At 39.0% G+C, this 14,708-nt stretch overlaps 1 protein-coding gene across 6 annotated transcripts in view; it reads left to right on the forward strand.

Annotated features, from left to right (window-relative positions):
- The window catches only part of chd9 (chromodomain helicase DNA binding protein 9), a 111,289-nt gene that overhangs the window by 50,346 nt on the left and 46,235 nt on the right, over positions 1-14,708 (forward strand). The gene's annotated exons all lie outside the window — the stretch shown is intronic.

A 14,708-nucleotide genomic window follows, 5' to 3' on the forward strand; every position in this document is an offset into this window, starting at 1 on the left:
CATCAACAATTTTTACTGTGTTGCATTTGTCCATATGTAAACACTTAGTCCTGTTTAGATCTTTGCCACTGATAACCGATAGTGTTCTGATGCATTTGGCTCCTTGGACTATTTCATTTGTTTTTTTTTCGTTTTGTTTTTTTTTTAATTACTGTGTGAAAACCAAACAGCAGACTGGGTTTACAAACCTGTCCACTAATTTGGACCACTCGCTATCCTTGGGAAATGTTGTCATGTTGACTCATTAAATTCCCACTTGTTGTTAGTTGATAAAAGCAATTGTCAGTTCAATTGACCCCTCCGTACAGGGCACTTAACCACGCCTCCTGAAGTGACGTCACGCCACGTGCGTTGACGTAAGACAAACAGTAAAAATGGCAAATACAATACAATACATTCTGAACTGAGACAGACTCCATGCTTCTGATTTCATTCAAATCAATGATATATTATAGATTCTAAATACAATACATTCTTAACTGAGAGAGACACCATACTTCTGATTTCATTCAATCATTCACACGTAGCAATGTTATGCTAGCGAAGAACGTCTCATTCATTTATACGAGACGTGTATTAAAAATCAAATTTAGGGCATATCTTCGTGCAAACATAATCTAGTTAAGATACGGCCGCGAGCCAGCAAGAAATCGATACGTTTGTGCAGTCCGATCATCGCTAAATATCGCTCAACAAAGAATAAGTGTGTCAATCGTTCACACGTAGCGGTGTTATGCTAGCGGAGAACGTCTCATTCATTTATACGAGACGTGTATTAAAAATCAAATATAGGGCATACCTTCGTGCAAACATATGTGTTCCGGTTGATATTAGATGGATTTAGTGATGATGCGATCTTCCACAAAGTTTGATCCATCGAAGGCATTTTTCGTACTGGGTCTTCGGTTTTGGAAAGGGTACGAATCAAACTCCACCAACTAGCCTTTCAGGATACCTGTCGTCACTATTACAAAGTCCGTGACTACACTTCTTAATCATATTTTTTGTTAAATAACCCAAATACGCGATAAAACGCTAACTAACCCTCTACTGGACCATGCAATGTTGTCTGAGAAGATGGCGGGAGCAAAAACGGGCTTTGGTTTATGGAGATCTCTGGCCTCTGATTGGTCAGTGACGCGAATTGCGCAATATCCACAGAGGGGTCAATTGACTGTTCAGTGATTGTTTGGACAAACTTTTTATTTAGATTCTACATAATGTCCCAACTTCATTATTGGATATAGGGTTCATAGAACACACCAGCTTATGTAGCTGTCAGGTCTGTGAATATTTGATCGCATGATAGATTAAATTGTCTGAAATTTTGTGAAATCTCTTTGAAAAATGCTAAAGTGTCATAAAAATGTGTACACCATAATGCACCCCTGCTATGTGTACACAAAGCGTACTGTGTGGTGTGTCAACAGTCTCCCTGCCATCTCAGATTTCGCATTTACACATCAACTCTGATACGCCACTTATCGATGCCTTTCCACCAGATTATTGTCCAGACAGTATTGAATGCCTCTGTTTCCACTTGATTTATTTATGGTGTGGGCCAGCATTCCCATTCTGTACTTTGTGAAAAATAGGGCTTTATTTTGCTGAAATGAGGGTGGTATAAGAGCAATGTTAACAGGGTGCTTTGATTTTTAAAGGACTCTGTTTTATATACAGTATGATAAGCTGCAAAAATTTGTTTTGAATTCCAGCAATAAATACAACTAGACAGTGGCTGGTAGATTTTGGTAAATGGTGGCTGATTACTGGATTTTTAATTGATTGATTGAATATCCGTCAGTATATGCTATGTTTGTATGTATATGCTGGTTTAGATTCAATATGGAAATTTTTGATGGGGTTATTCCAGGGTTCATGGTCTACGGGAGCTCAAAGTTCGAGTTTTACTGCGTGCCGTGATAATAAATCTGGCACGAGCCATCAGAATAGACACAGGAGCAAGCAAAACCTGCATTCACATGTGACACAGCGCTGCCTCACATATGCGAGTGTGATCCGTCTTCCCCTCCCCCTGTTCCGTTGTTTACAAGCGTTAAATAGTTCCAGGCCACACCCCGTGCATTTCTGTTGGAACAGCCGCCAGTGCAGATTTGAGGGCTGAGGCAGCATATGAATGAGTGACTGTACATGGTAATGATATAGAAATTTTATCGGCTAAGAAGTATTTTTGTCGCACTCATGTTAATTAGTCACAGCAGGAATGCCTCGTACGTCTCTTTGAGATGTCATCCGTTTTATCTCTGTTGCTTGCATGCTAATTTTGTGGCACTGTTAAAGCCACCATTTTCCTCACATTTTCAACGCAAGCACTGTTGGATCCTCTAATTTATCTTTGAGGCAATTTATGCAAGATGAGATTGCTTAAGGGGTTTCCCTCCGCAACTGCCCTGCACTGGAGTTGACGAACCGACCATTTAATCGAATGCATTCCCTATTGGTCTAATTTCTGTCTTTCAAAAGATAGCAGCAATAAGCGTCCTTGTTGCGGGGTAATGAACTGCGTAACCCATTTTTTATTCAGTGTAACCATCCATGGCCTACATTAGGAAAGAGCAGAGCCTGCAAACGGTGCTTAGTGTTCCAAGGCCTCCTGGTGTAACAACTCCTTGTGCAACAGTCATTATTACATCATAGCAATATACCCATTTTTTAAAATTTTATTTTACAAGGTGACACCTTATGTTGTGGTGTCTTAAGCAATAGTGATGGTCTGACCATGTCCTTACTGACTTGTGAGTGTCTCTTGCTGTGAGCTAATGGCAAGTTCAGATGTACAAGCTCCTGGTGGGAAAGTGTGAAACATTGCAATGAAGGCGTAAAGGTTCAGTGTTGGCGATGTCACACAAGCAAATTACTTGGATGCTACCACTTATCGTGCCACTGCTTGGAAACAGCACATTAAACTTAAGCCATTTTCAAACCGATTGATACCAGAAGAGCTGGTTTAAATTATGAAATCAATCCTGATTGATGATGATGGTTCACTTCATTTTACGACAGTTCTTTGTGTTAAACTGCGTATCTATAATGTTGTTCATTTACCAGATGATAGTACCTCCATCCATCCATTTTTTACCGTTTTTCCTGTTAGCCAAAAAATAGTGACATTGCACTAAGCCTTCTAACCAAAATTAATTACTTCCTGTTCAATTTCGGGCATAGGTTCTTGAGATTGAGAACTTTTTTGCATGCTGTTATGATAGACGTCCTTTAGAATTTCATGTGGCTCAGTGAAGCCCGTGTCCTGGGCTAACAAATGAACAAGTGTATCCATTTGTTACCTTTCATTCAACAGAATGTGTGCATAACATAAAAGTAAATTAATGAGGAAATTAAGACATGATCATTTCAATATGCAGTGGAATGGTGGTTCAGAGTTAATTCGTTGTAAGACTTGTTTCACACTGTTGGTACGTTGAAACTTTCACCTCCCTTTCCAGGCATGACGAAGTGGACTTTACGCTCCATTCAATGACCATGAATGGTAAACTAGATATATTAAGTTATTCCTAATTTCACCCATCCATCCATTTTCTGAGCTGCTTATCCTCACGAGGGTTGGGGGAGTGCTGGAGCCTATCCCAGCTGTCATCGGGAAGGTGACTGGGTACAGCCTGAAGTGGTTGTGAGCCAATCCCGGGGCACATAAAGACAGACAACAGTTGCACTCACAATCACACCTTGGGGCAATTTAGAGTCTCCAGTTAATGCATGGTTTTGGAATGTGGGAGGAAACCGGAGTGCCTGGAGAAATCCCACGCAGGCATGGGGAGAACATGCAGGCAAGGCTTGGGTTTGAACCCCATTTCTCAGAACTGTGAGGCTAACAATCTAACCAGATGCTTCATCGTGCCGCCTAACTAATTTCACTATGAAGTGATTTTCTATTAGTAGACACGTTTTAATAAAAGCTATGAGTTTTAAATCTTGTAATTAAAACTTTACATAATATTTAGGTTCACATTTAAAATTGTACAATGTATTTACTCCTCGATTGTAAGTATTGAGGGTATAATGCACACTAGTCCAAGATAATAGAAAAACAGTTTAGACAACAAAAGATCCAGAGGGTGGACAAACGTGTGTTAGCTCGATTACCATTCACATTATTACATCTATTTATGGGATTAGGTGACTAGGTGATATCAAACAGCATTTTAACAACTGTTCAATGGTGTTAGGCATGCTAAGAAATCTTGATCGCAGTGGCTTGCCTTCAGAGGATGTCCCAGCATGCTTAGCCCTTTTGTAAAGTTGTTAAAATGGTCTTTTAAGTGAGTCAGTCACCTAATCCCATAAATAGGTGTAATAATGTAAATAGTTGTAATAATTAAATGTTAATCAAGTGTGTTTGTTTATTCCCCCTCTGCAGTTTTGTTTAACTCATTTTTTGTCTTATACCAAGAGTGAAAGTGTTCTCGGGGCTCATGTCCTCTCTCGCTTTAGCCGTGATAAGTGGAAAATACCGCTTAAAGCCGCGGTGTTAAAACAAAACACGGGGTGCACCTCAGTAATACATACATTTGTAGAGAACAACTAATCCTTAGTATTACTAGTAATCATGGTCATTATTACTCTTAATTAGAAATAAATACAAGGGCATCATCACCACTAACATTTATTGCATATGAATATATCGATAGAAAGTCACAGGTGGACATTATACATGGGAAGAAAGATTTTCCAGATTATTGTTTAGAACTCAATTTTGGGGTATATATTGAAGTGCGCAATATACACAGTAAATTACGATACTTTTTTTCTTCCAACAGTCATACATTTAGGCTTCCTCATAACACTTTTCAGATTCTTTGGAGCCATACTGAAGGCTAATTTTAGACCAACAAAAAACTCAAAGATGCAGTACCTGCAGTGAGTGCAGCACTGAACTAATTGTTTATGCAACGTGAGAAAAAGCACAACTGAACCTTCTAATGTTGATGCCAAGACTGTTCAAGTATAGTATAGTAATAGTTTACTATGCGAGCTGAAGCAGTATTTCTTTGAAAATTATTTTCAAAACCCAAATTGATTGTTAAGCAGGATTCTACTTTATAGATGTCCTGTGGCTTTTTTTTTTTTTTTTTTTGGTGGTGTGCAATGAATTCTTTGAATGCAAAACATGTGCCCTGTCTCATTAAAAGTTGGGAAACACTGGCCTAAAATACAAACATTTTCACCAAAAAATTACTCACACTTGCAACAATTGGTAGATTTTTAGACATGTTGAGGCTTTCACAAAGCACATAGGTCATCGAAACAATAATAATTGTGACACAAAAGGGGGCAGATGACCTGATTTTATTTGTGTTGCAGCCAAGTCTTGATGCAAAGTTGGTTCAAACATGAATAGAAAACAGCATAGGGCACTGGAATTAAGTTTGTAAGATCAAAAATCAGATACTCGTTGGTCACAGAGAAATTATGTCAACACAAGACAAGAGGAAGGAACAAAGATTGCAACCGAACGGAGCTTGCCAGAGTCCCATGAGACAAACACATTTTTAATCTTCTCTGGAAAAGGTCATGGTCTTGTCGTCGTTGCGTCATCACTGACGTCCCAAGGCGACAATGGGTGCTGTGGCAGGGTGTTCACTTGTCAAGATTGGCTGTCGTTCCAATGTGTTATCACTAATGAAGACATCCTGTGTGGATGATGACAAGCAGCCTGGGAGAAGAGTCCTGCTCAGTGGCACACATTATCCAGGTTCTCCTCATCAAGTATTAAAACATTTCAGCTAGGGTGTGCTCAGCCCCTCCTCCTACAGACATCATCCTCTGCTCCTGGTCCTCGAGAAGCTTGAATGTGCTCACACTTAATACTTCAAGATGGAAATGGAGTTTTAAAAGACCTGTTATCTCAATGTCAGCCTTTCGTAATTGGGAAAATAATTTTTTACAGATCAAAAATATGTGAATATTTAATTACCGCACAAAATGAATCATCCATCCATTTCACTGTCCAAAGAGCAAGACCAACAAAATGTGAATTTCACAGAAAAAAAAAAAAATTAACAAAGGCAATACTTCAAATGTCAAAGTCAAATCAAAAGGACTTTTGCTATCTTAGAGAAAATTTCAGAAATGCACGGCTTCATAACTCCAAAAATTTTTAGCAACAAATTCTGTCCCTTTCTATCATTTTTAAGTCTACCATTCTCGATAGTAGTGAGTCATCAAATTTTTCGGCATTGGAAAATTTTCAGCCTAATTGTGCCCAAAAGTGTGTTTTCTGTTTTTGTCCGAAACACTTTTGTTGCTGTAACAAAACAGTCAAAACATTCCGGCCAACAGGCCCTTCTTTGGATAAACCTCTGAGAGGCCACCAACAGCATATTGGAATGTTACGTTTGCATCACAGTCTTCCTGTTTACCGCCTACAAAGGTCCATTAAATTTTGTCTTAATTAAGGCTGGGTGACAAAAAATATTTCAAAATACGTTTTCCCTGATAATCATATGAGATGTGGTGAGCTAAAGGCTTAGCTGAGGTCAGCAAAATGAATATCACCCATGACCTTAAGATACCTTTCAATGATGAGTCTGTTTTGACATGAGAAGTCACTGTCGCATGGCAATATCTCCAAAGATGTGTGAGGTATGTCAACGGTCGGGACCATCATAAACGGGCAACACAACAAACCTGTTTAATTATTTTAAGAAGTACCAACAAGTTATGTGGAAAGCCCGAAAATGTGAGCTGAGTCTCCACTGCGCTGCCATTGCCAGCAATTTTTGAAGCAGTTTGGATGTCTGAGTACACTGTTAAGTTCCGGTGGCTTGAAAGGACAGGATGCAGAAGTGGCTCTGGAGTTTAGTTTTATTTATACTGTGTTGGACCACCAAGTTGCGGTGACCCTTTGGCCGACTGGTCAGCACATCTGCCTCACAGTCCCGAGGATTTTTTTCTACGTTATAAGCCCCTTTTCATCACTTTTTCTATTTAGGTTTGATGACCTTTGATGTCCTTTTGATCTGTTTTTATGATAATATTGGTTGAAACGCCAAATAAGTCCTTTTTCCAGGTATTGGAGTTGGTCTTTTTTATCTGGCCTGTTAGATGGTAGGATTTTGCATTATCAGATATGTAAATGAAATTTCCTCTGACCGGATTGCTCCAGCGATCCATTTTCTGAACCGCTTATCCTCACAAGGGTCGAAGGAGTATGGGAAAGGTCCTGAGCGGATTTGAGAAAGTTGGTGAAAGAAAGCCTGGGATATACTCCCTGATGTTTAGTAAGTCTTCCCTTATGTAAATGAGTCACATAATCTTTCAAAAGGTGAATGAAAAAGAAAAATATACAAACTAGAAAGCACATAACCATTGTGTCGGCATGGATAAGCAGTAACGTGAACGCTAGCTTAACCCAAAGGTTAGTGAATTGTGCTTTACAATGGAATGATTCAATGCATACAACTTGATTTTAGTTCAACAAAGAGTAGCAAAATCATGCGTAGGGAAAAATACTGACTGCTTCAGAGGAGCTCTTACCTGTCAATTATTACCTCAGAAATGCATCCATTACTGCAGCGAAGGTTATTTTGGCGGCTTGAACAATCTCTGCACCCCCGCAGGCTAGAACTTGATTTTTCCATGCAGGTTATCCGCTGTAAAACAAAAAAAAAACTGTAATTATCAGATGAGAGCATTGTGCCTCCCGCTCACCCTCCCCCTAAATGTTTTTTTTTTTCCCCTGATTATAAATATGCTTCTTCCATCATGCTTAGAGCTGTTGAAATGTTTCCTGTGTGCCGGCCTCTTTTCCAAATACGCTGATGCCACAAAGCTTGCAGAGTTGTAGGGAAAATATAAAAGAAAATGGTGCATGTGAGATCAATTACGTGGTAGAAAATGGAGGTTTAGCTGTAGCCTGCATTTCAGAGCTTATAGTGTATTGCTACCTGATCTCCCCTCCCGCACTTGTCTTCACACCAGTAAACATTTCTTTTTAAATAATTTCTTCATAAATCTCTTACTGGGTGTGTGCATGCCAGAGTATTGTTGGGTGATCAATATATCATGTTTTTGGGTCAAAGTTGATTAGATCGGTTGAGCCAACATTATTGTATTTATTTTATACAGTATGTGTCAGACCCCCTCCATCACAAGGAGTACTTTCTAGACCTATGATAAGTGAAAATACATGCAATAAACTTACCCTACTTGATTACAGTTTAAGGATGTCCGACGTTACAGAATTTTGTGAAGGTCTTCACTCTTTTAAAACTATACAAACAGATTTAAATACATATGCAGTCACTCACATTTGAAAAATATACGGGTGTGGTCAGTCATGCTGGCAGGTAAAGGTGCGGGTGTGATTAGGGATAGAATCTCAAAACCTTAAAATAAGTTACTATATTAACATAACATAACTGTAAATTAAAAATAAAATGCACAAATACATAATTAAAATAGAAAACAAAAATTTCAAACTCAAAAATGATATTTTCTAATTTCAACTGGCGAAATGTGACGTTAAAACAGAGGGAGCACTGCTACAAAGCAAAGCAAATTTATTTGTATAGTGCATTTCATACATGAGATAACTCAATGCGCTTTACATGATTAAAGTCATTTGAAAACAAAGCGATAAAATATTTAAAACGGGATAAAAACAATAAAAATGACAAACAAAATATTTTTAAAAAAGACAATTAAAACCGGATACACTGTAATAGCAAGTAATATGATCAAAAAGGGGGTATGTTCTAAAACGCATAAGGGGGGCTGACCTCACCTTTTTCGGTAACTAACTCCATTTGTGTGCGGCATAATAGCTAAATCCTGCTTCACCGTGTTTGCTTTGGACTCTGCACTCCACTATTTGACCCGAGTCAGTCGATCTCAGAGCTCTACTGGTTTTGTATTCCGTAAGCATTTCTTTCATGTATTCAGGACCTAAATCATTTAGTGATTTATACACCAGTAGCAGAACTTTAAAATCTATTCTAAAGCTGACTGGAAGCCAGTGCAAGGACTTTAGTATTGGTGTTATATGCTCTGACCGCTTTGTTTTGATCAGAACGCGAGCTGCAGCATTCTGAATGAGCAGAGGACGTCTTGCGTTGTAAACAGAGCGCTAACATCCAACATACCTGATACCGCCACTGTGGTGGTAGACTCCCAAGGTTGGGTTGACACGTCTATCATCAGAAGATGTGTGAAATGGTCTCAAGCACCCATGCTCAAAAACAAAGGGCCTGTTGATGCAACGTTTATTTTGTGATGAGTCATGGAATCATTCGATAATCATTTCAATAATTTTATTCAGGAAAAAAATGACCAGAAACCATCTTTTTCTCCATTTTTTTTCCTCTTTTTGCAAAAAAAGAAAAGCATTGTTTTTGTTTTCCAGATTGAAGTAGAGAATAGTCACAGAATTCAGAGGAACATTGTGTGTCAGAAGCCCTAGAACTTGCATCACAGAAACTGAGAAATGTTTCCATTTTCTCTTTGAAAAAGCACAATGGTTACCACCGCTGTTTGCGTCATACAGTTACAACATGTCACATTAACATATTCCTGACCTGCTATCCCTGACAAATGCGCAGGAGTTCTGCATGATATGATCTAATATCATTTTTTTTTTTGTGATTGAGAAAAAAGTGTGGGTACTTTTAAAACACTACTTGTGTTTTTAGGATGAACCAGGCTTGGTGAGGTGGCTGAATAAATGTCCCTCCCGCAGCTTCGAGTAATGTAATTGTTTTTTGTTTTAGTAAGGGGGACGAGGGACCTATAAAGGAAGTAAATTAACAGCTAAAGTAAACTTCAAAACTAAATAATCAATTTACTGTGCCTAAAAAGATTGGAATGAGAATGCAGGTTGGCAGGAATAAAGGAACATTGTGTGAGTTGGAAACTGGTCATCAAAACTCCGACGAGTCACAGAGTTGATTCAGGGGAGGAGGAGCATGAAGGGGCAGCAAGGAGCTGATGAACTGATGTAGAAGCAGGCTGATGTGACAAGGTAAAAACTAAGTGGCAGAGAAAAGTTCAAGGCAACAGGCCATGAGCTTGCTGTAATGTCACAGCATTTTTTTCTACTGTTTTTCCAGAAAATGATTTGAAAATCTGTTCTCCATCTTATATAACTATACATAAGATTATCCATCCATCCATTTCACAGCACAATCCAGTGTCTCACCTATTATTTTATTGTAGAGCTTCAAATATATTGCGCACAAGCGAATCACAGAGTAAATTCCAATATATTGTAATCATGGTAATTGATTTATTCATTGCTTATTATTTCAATAGTAGTGCCCTACTGTTAGGAGGGAGTCGACAGAGTGCAGGTACTGTGTGGAACAACCTTTATAGCTGGCAAGTTATCCTTGATCTTTTGATGGTAAATTAATCAACACGGCCTCATGGTCGACCCCAAGTAGTGCACTCATGTGCTCAATTTCTTCAAGTCGCAAATTAAAGGGTTTCTTCAGTTTGCGTTAGTGTTTCAAGGTTACGAATGGCACGCAAATGAACTCGTTTGTACCTTCCCACACACTTCACTTCTTCAACATGCTTTAGAGACCGTGCAAACGTACTTGAACACAAAAATTCCAATCACAAATTGTACAATAATTACTGAACGTTTTCTAGTGCCTGTGTCACACACAGTATACACATATAACACGTGGAGCCTGGGGGGCTGACATGTGACGTCTGCGGTTGACCAGCTCAAGCTATGGAGTGTCTGGGCGTGAGCTGTGCACAACATCAGCTCCTGCTTGAGTGTACAAAGTTTTGTTTGTTCTTTACTAGTCTCTTAACGCTGAATAAATGGCTGAAAAATGCATCTGAGATGTAGTGGTGTCATGGAATGCAATATAATGAGGGAACCCCTTAATTGTTGTCTTGTGGCACTTAAAGTATTTATCATACTAATGTTTTATGTAATTATGATTTGGCATTAGCATAGGTTAGTCACAGACTATACTCCACCAGGGGTTGACATCAACTCTTTTGCTCACCAGCCACTGTGCCTTTGGTTTCTCAGAGTTAGGAGGCACTGAGCCTTTTCTCTAGTAACAATTTTAATGTTGAATAATTATGTATAACAAGATTATGGCTAGATGAAACCTTTTTAAATGTATTTGACCCCTGTGCACAACTGAAACCAGACTCCATACATTGAACACTCCAAGAGCCAACCACCATTCTTCTGAGTCTGAACAACTACATAGACTTTATAATGGAAATTAAATATGATAAAGGGTTTTTTTTTGTTTTTTTTTAGCACTACACTCTAGCTGGCGCATGTCTCTGCTCTTCAATCAGTTGATTTGCCCACAGCAATCAACATACATTCTGCTTTTCCCAGGGCTCCAGGAGCTTTCTGCCACATCCTTGCAATTAGGTCCACTCTCTGAAGAGTGGCTGTGTAAGTGAGGCACTTTTTTAATAGATGAAGTGACAAGCTGCTTAGTTTTATCAACTCAATCAGTGACAACATGTGTCTGGTTGTTAACGGTTTCCTACTCAGTAAAAGTTGTCTTATCCTCGTATCACCAGGGTACCGGTCTGTTATGTACATCTTTGACAGACCAAATACAAAATCTAACTACGTCTGTCAATTTTGCCTCATGTTGCCAGTTTTCAACTTTGTGAGGGGTTTTCTGCTTTTAGAGAGACATTTTGAAGCCAGTCTTCTTTTTCAAAGTTTGCAGCATTTTTTGGTGTGAGTTCTGATATTTGGTTTTTGATATTTTGAGTCAGTAGATCCTTTGAGCACAATGGAAACATCTATTTATGGCAAGTCCACTTGAACACACTTGTCATCATATGTTTTTTTTGGGCCATGATTTTATTGATCGCTGCAAACGCACGTTAAATCAAGATACAATAGTAAGTCTGACAGGTCACATCAAATTTAAAACTGTACTGATTTTTTTTTCTTGTAAGATGTTAATTATTCCCAGGTCGAAATAGTAGACAGTATATCCACCCCATTTATTTTATTGTTCTCTAACTGTTAGTTTATGTATTCAAGCACCATGAGTGATTAATGAGTTTTCACGTTGTCATGTCTTGTGCATGCTCGTGGCTAATGCATGTCATTCCCCTTTGAAATAAAGAATATCATCATTAAAGCCTCTATGTCGCCTGCATGACACATTCCATAGTTCACAAGAAGCTCATAATTTGCCATAGTGGCTAGTGGGAGAGGCAATGTTACCAGCAAGTGTTGAAATCAAGCAGCCTGTTGCTAGTTGGCCAGTGTTAATGTAAAGCTCCATATGCCACATTTTGAGAGTTGTACACATTCAGGTTATATTTCGGCTATGGTAATTGAATTCTGCTGTGAACCGAGGAGCCCCCTCTAATTGTGGCTCGGTGCCACTCAATCAGCCAACCCTTCACAGTCAATTAATTGATGAATTTGTCAATGTATATACTGTAGGCTGGCGCAAACTGAGGGTGAACATGGTTTATCATGCTGGACTAAGTGCCAATCACACTACCAGCACCTTGTTGGGCAGCAGGATGATAAATTGATCTTGCACAGCAGTGCCAGAGCATCAGCTCTCTGTCAATTGACCATTTCATGACCCTCCAACATCGGTAGGCTTTCCTATGTGGCAGAGGTGGCTAAAGTACTCCCACTCTGGACTCAAATTAAAATACAGATAGTTGTGAAATTACGACAGATGAACTTAAAAGTGCCGATGCAGCTCCTTCAATTAATAAATGAGAAAAAGAGAGAATGTAAATTGCACATACTTAAGTACAAAAGTATGAATTTAAACATTTTTGACAGTTAATAATATGCACAATTCCTGACGTTTTGATAACGGCACAAACTGTTGTATTAAGAATTAGATTTGCTTTTATTGGGAACAGTGGGTTTTTTTTTTAGTTTTTTTTTTTGGGGGGGGTCACCTTTTTTGGGCATTGCATCAAAGTTTGGTGTTAATTTTGTTGTGGCAATTCTCAGAACCCATCAGAGGTGTTCATCACTCAGCTGGGATCTGTTGGATGCTTTGTTGGTGTTCAACACGCTAAAAATCTGTTCACACACATACGTAGAGTCAAACACCACTAGCATCCTGTGTGCCATCTTCCAGATTTTGGAAAATTGTCTTTGCTTAATGAAGCATAAAACTCATCCACTTTGAGAGTTGAGCTCTTTTAAGACAGTATCACATTTAAATATCAATCAGTTGCATCCGCATCTCCCGTGGTGCTGTTTTAGGGTGTTATGTGAGGGGACATGACACCAACGGAAGTGACTTAACAATTTTTTTCCAAATCAGAGAACTCTCCATACAGGTCATCTAATGATTTGCTATATTTTTTCACGTCAAGGAGCTTTTTTCAGCGTGGTCCGTTTGGGAAAATGAACAAATGACTTGTTTGACATTTGCTTTGAGAATAAAGCTATCTTGGTTTTGAAGCCCCTGCTGTTTGCATACATTTCATGCACAAACTGGTCTTTCTCTCGTAGCTTCACATTCAGCTCATTCATATGCCAGCATGTCCATAGTAAAAGCTAAATTACAAAGCCATTCTGTGTCACTCTGCTCATGAAAATCATCAGTTTTCTCCAGCAATGCCAAAAAGAGATCCTGTTTGACCCCCCCCCCCCCCCATTCTGACACATTTTCCCTGAAGTTAATAAGCAGATATTGAGTAATAAAACAAGTTCTGGTGATCATGATCAGCTTCTTTGAAAAACTTAACGGATGACAAAACACCCTTACACGAATAAAATCAAGGACTTTTATAAATGGCTTTACTACATGGTCAAGATGGAGTACAAATTTACAAAATGCTTCCCGGTGGATTAACCAGTAAAGGAAAATTACCTCCTGCCCAGGGTTTCCCTCTTTTCAGCAGCTTAGTGTTGTTTCCAGTCAGGTTTGGCGATCTGTCCATCCATTCTCAACACCACTTATCCAGTTTAGGTTTGCGGGATCCTGGATCTTATTCCCAGCTGACTTCGGGCATAAAGCGAACAACACCCTTAGTGGGAACTAAATCCACACTGTGCACCACAACAAGATCAGTGACTGGTTTGGCAATCCATCTGTGGTAATGTTGGCATGTGTACACCAATTTAGCTTTTCCCTCTCGATGACACCTGACACGCTGTCATACTAATCCTCTCCTCACATTTTTTTTCCCTTCATGGATTCCACGGGCAAAAACTTATCTGATCTCTCTTTTATCTCTGATAAAATAAATAAAAGCTAAACAGTATCCTTTGTCATGAATTTTGTTCAGTTCCAAGGAATACAATGTAAATGACTGTTTTTTTGTTTGGGCGTCTTGGCAGTTTTCATTAATTAGCTCAACAAAGCAAATCAGTGTCCTTCGTGAGACGATGATTTCAAACTTGTTCTTCCTCTGACGACACAAGATACTTGCTGTCTCTACCATGCATTCTTTATGAAACTCTCCTTGGGAAAGATTCTTGCTGCTCTTTGGTAGTTTGAATGCCAGCATAAAAAAATAGCCTTGGTGACCAAGTCTTAGATTGCAGTTGGTCCGATAGGTGTTTTGCTGAGCTGGCAAGCTTGATTTTTAACTGCGGAGCCATAGGCTTCAGTTCCAGCGTTGATTGCCTATTTTGACGTAGTAAGGAAGGAGTAAAAAGTACAGATTTATACAGAAGTATAACGATTAAGAGCAAAAGGGCATCAGAAAAAAATACTCAAGTTCAGATACCTGGTAAATCT

The sequence above is a fragment of the Syngnathoides biaculeatus genome, chromosome 3 (assembly GCF_019802595.1).
Source record: "Syngnathoides biaculeatus isolate LvHL_M chromosome 3, ASM1980259v1, whole genome shotgun sequence".
Classification (NCBI taxonomy): Eukaryota; Metazoa; Chordata; class Actinopteri; order Syngnathiformes; family Syngnathidae; genus Syngnathoides; species Syngnathoides biaculeatus.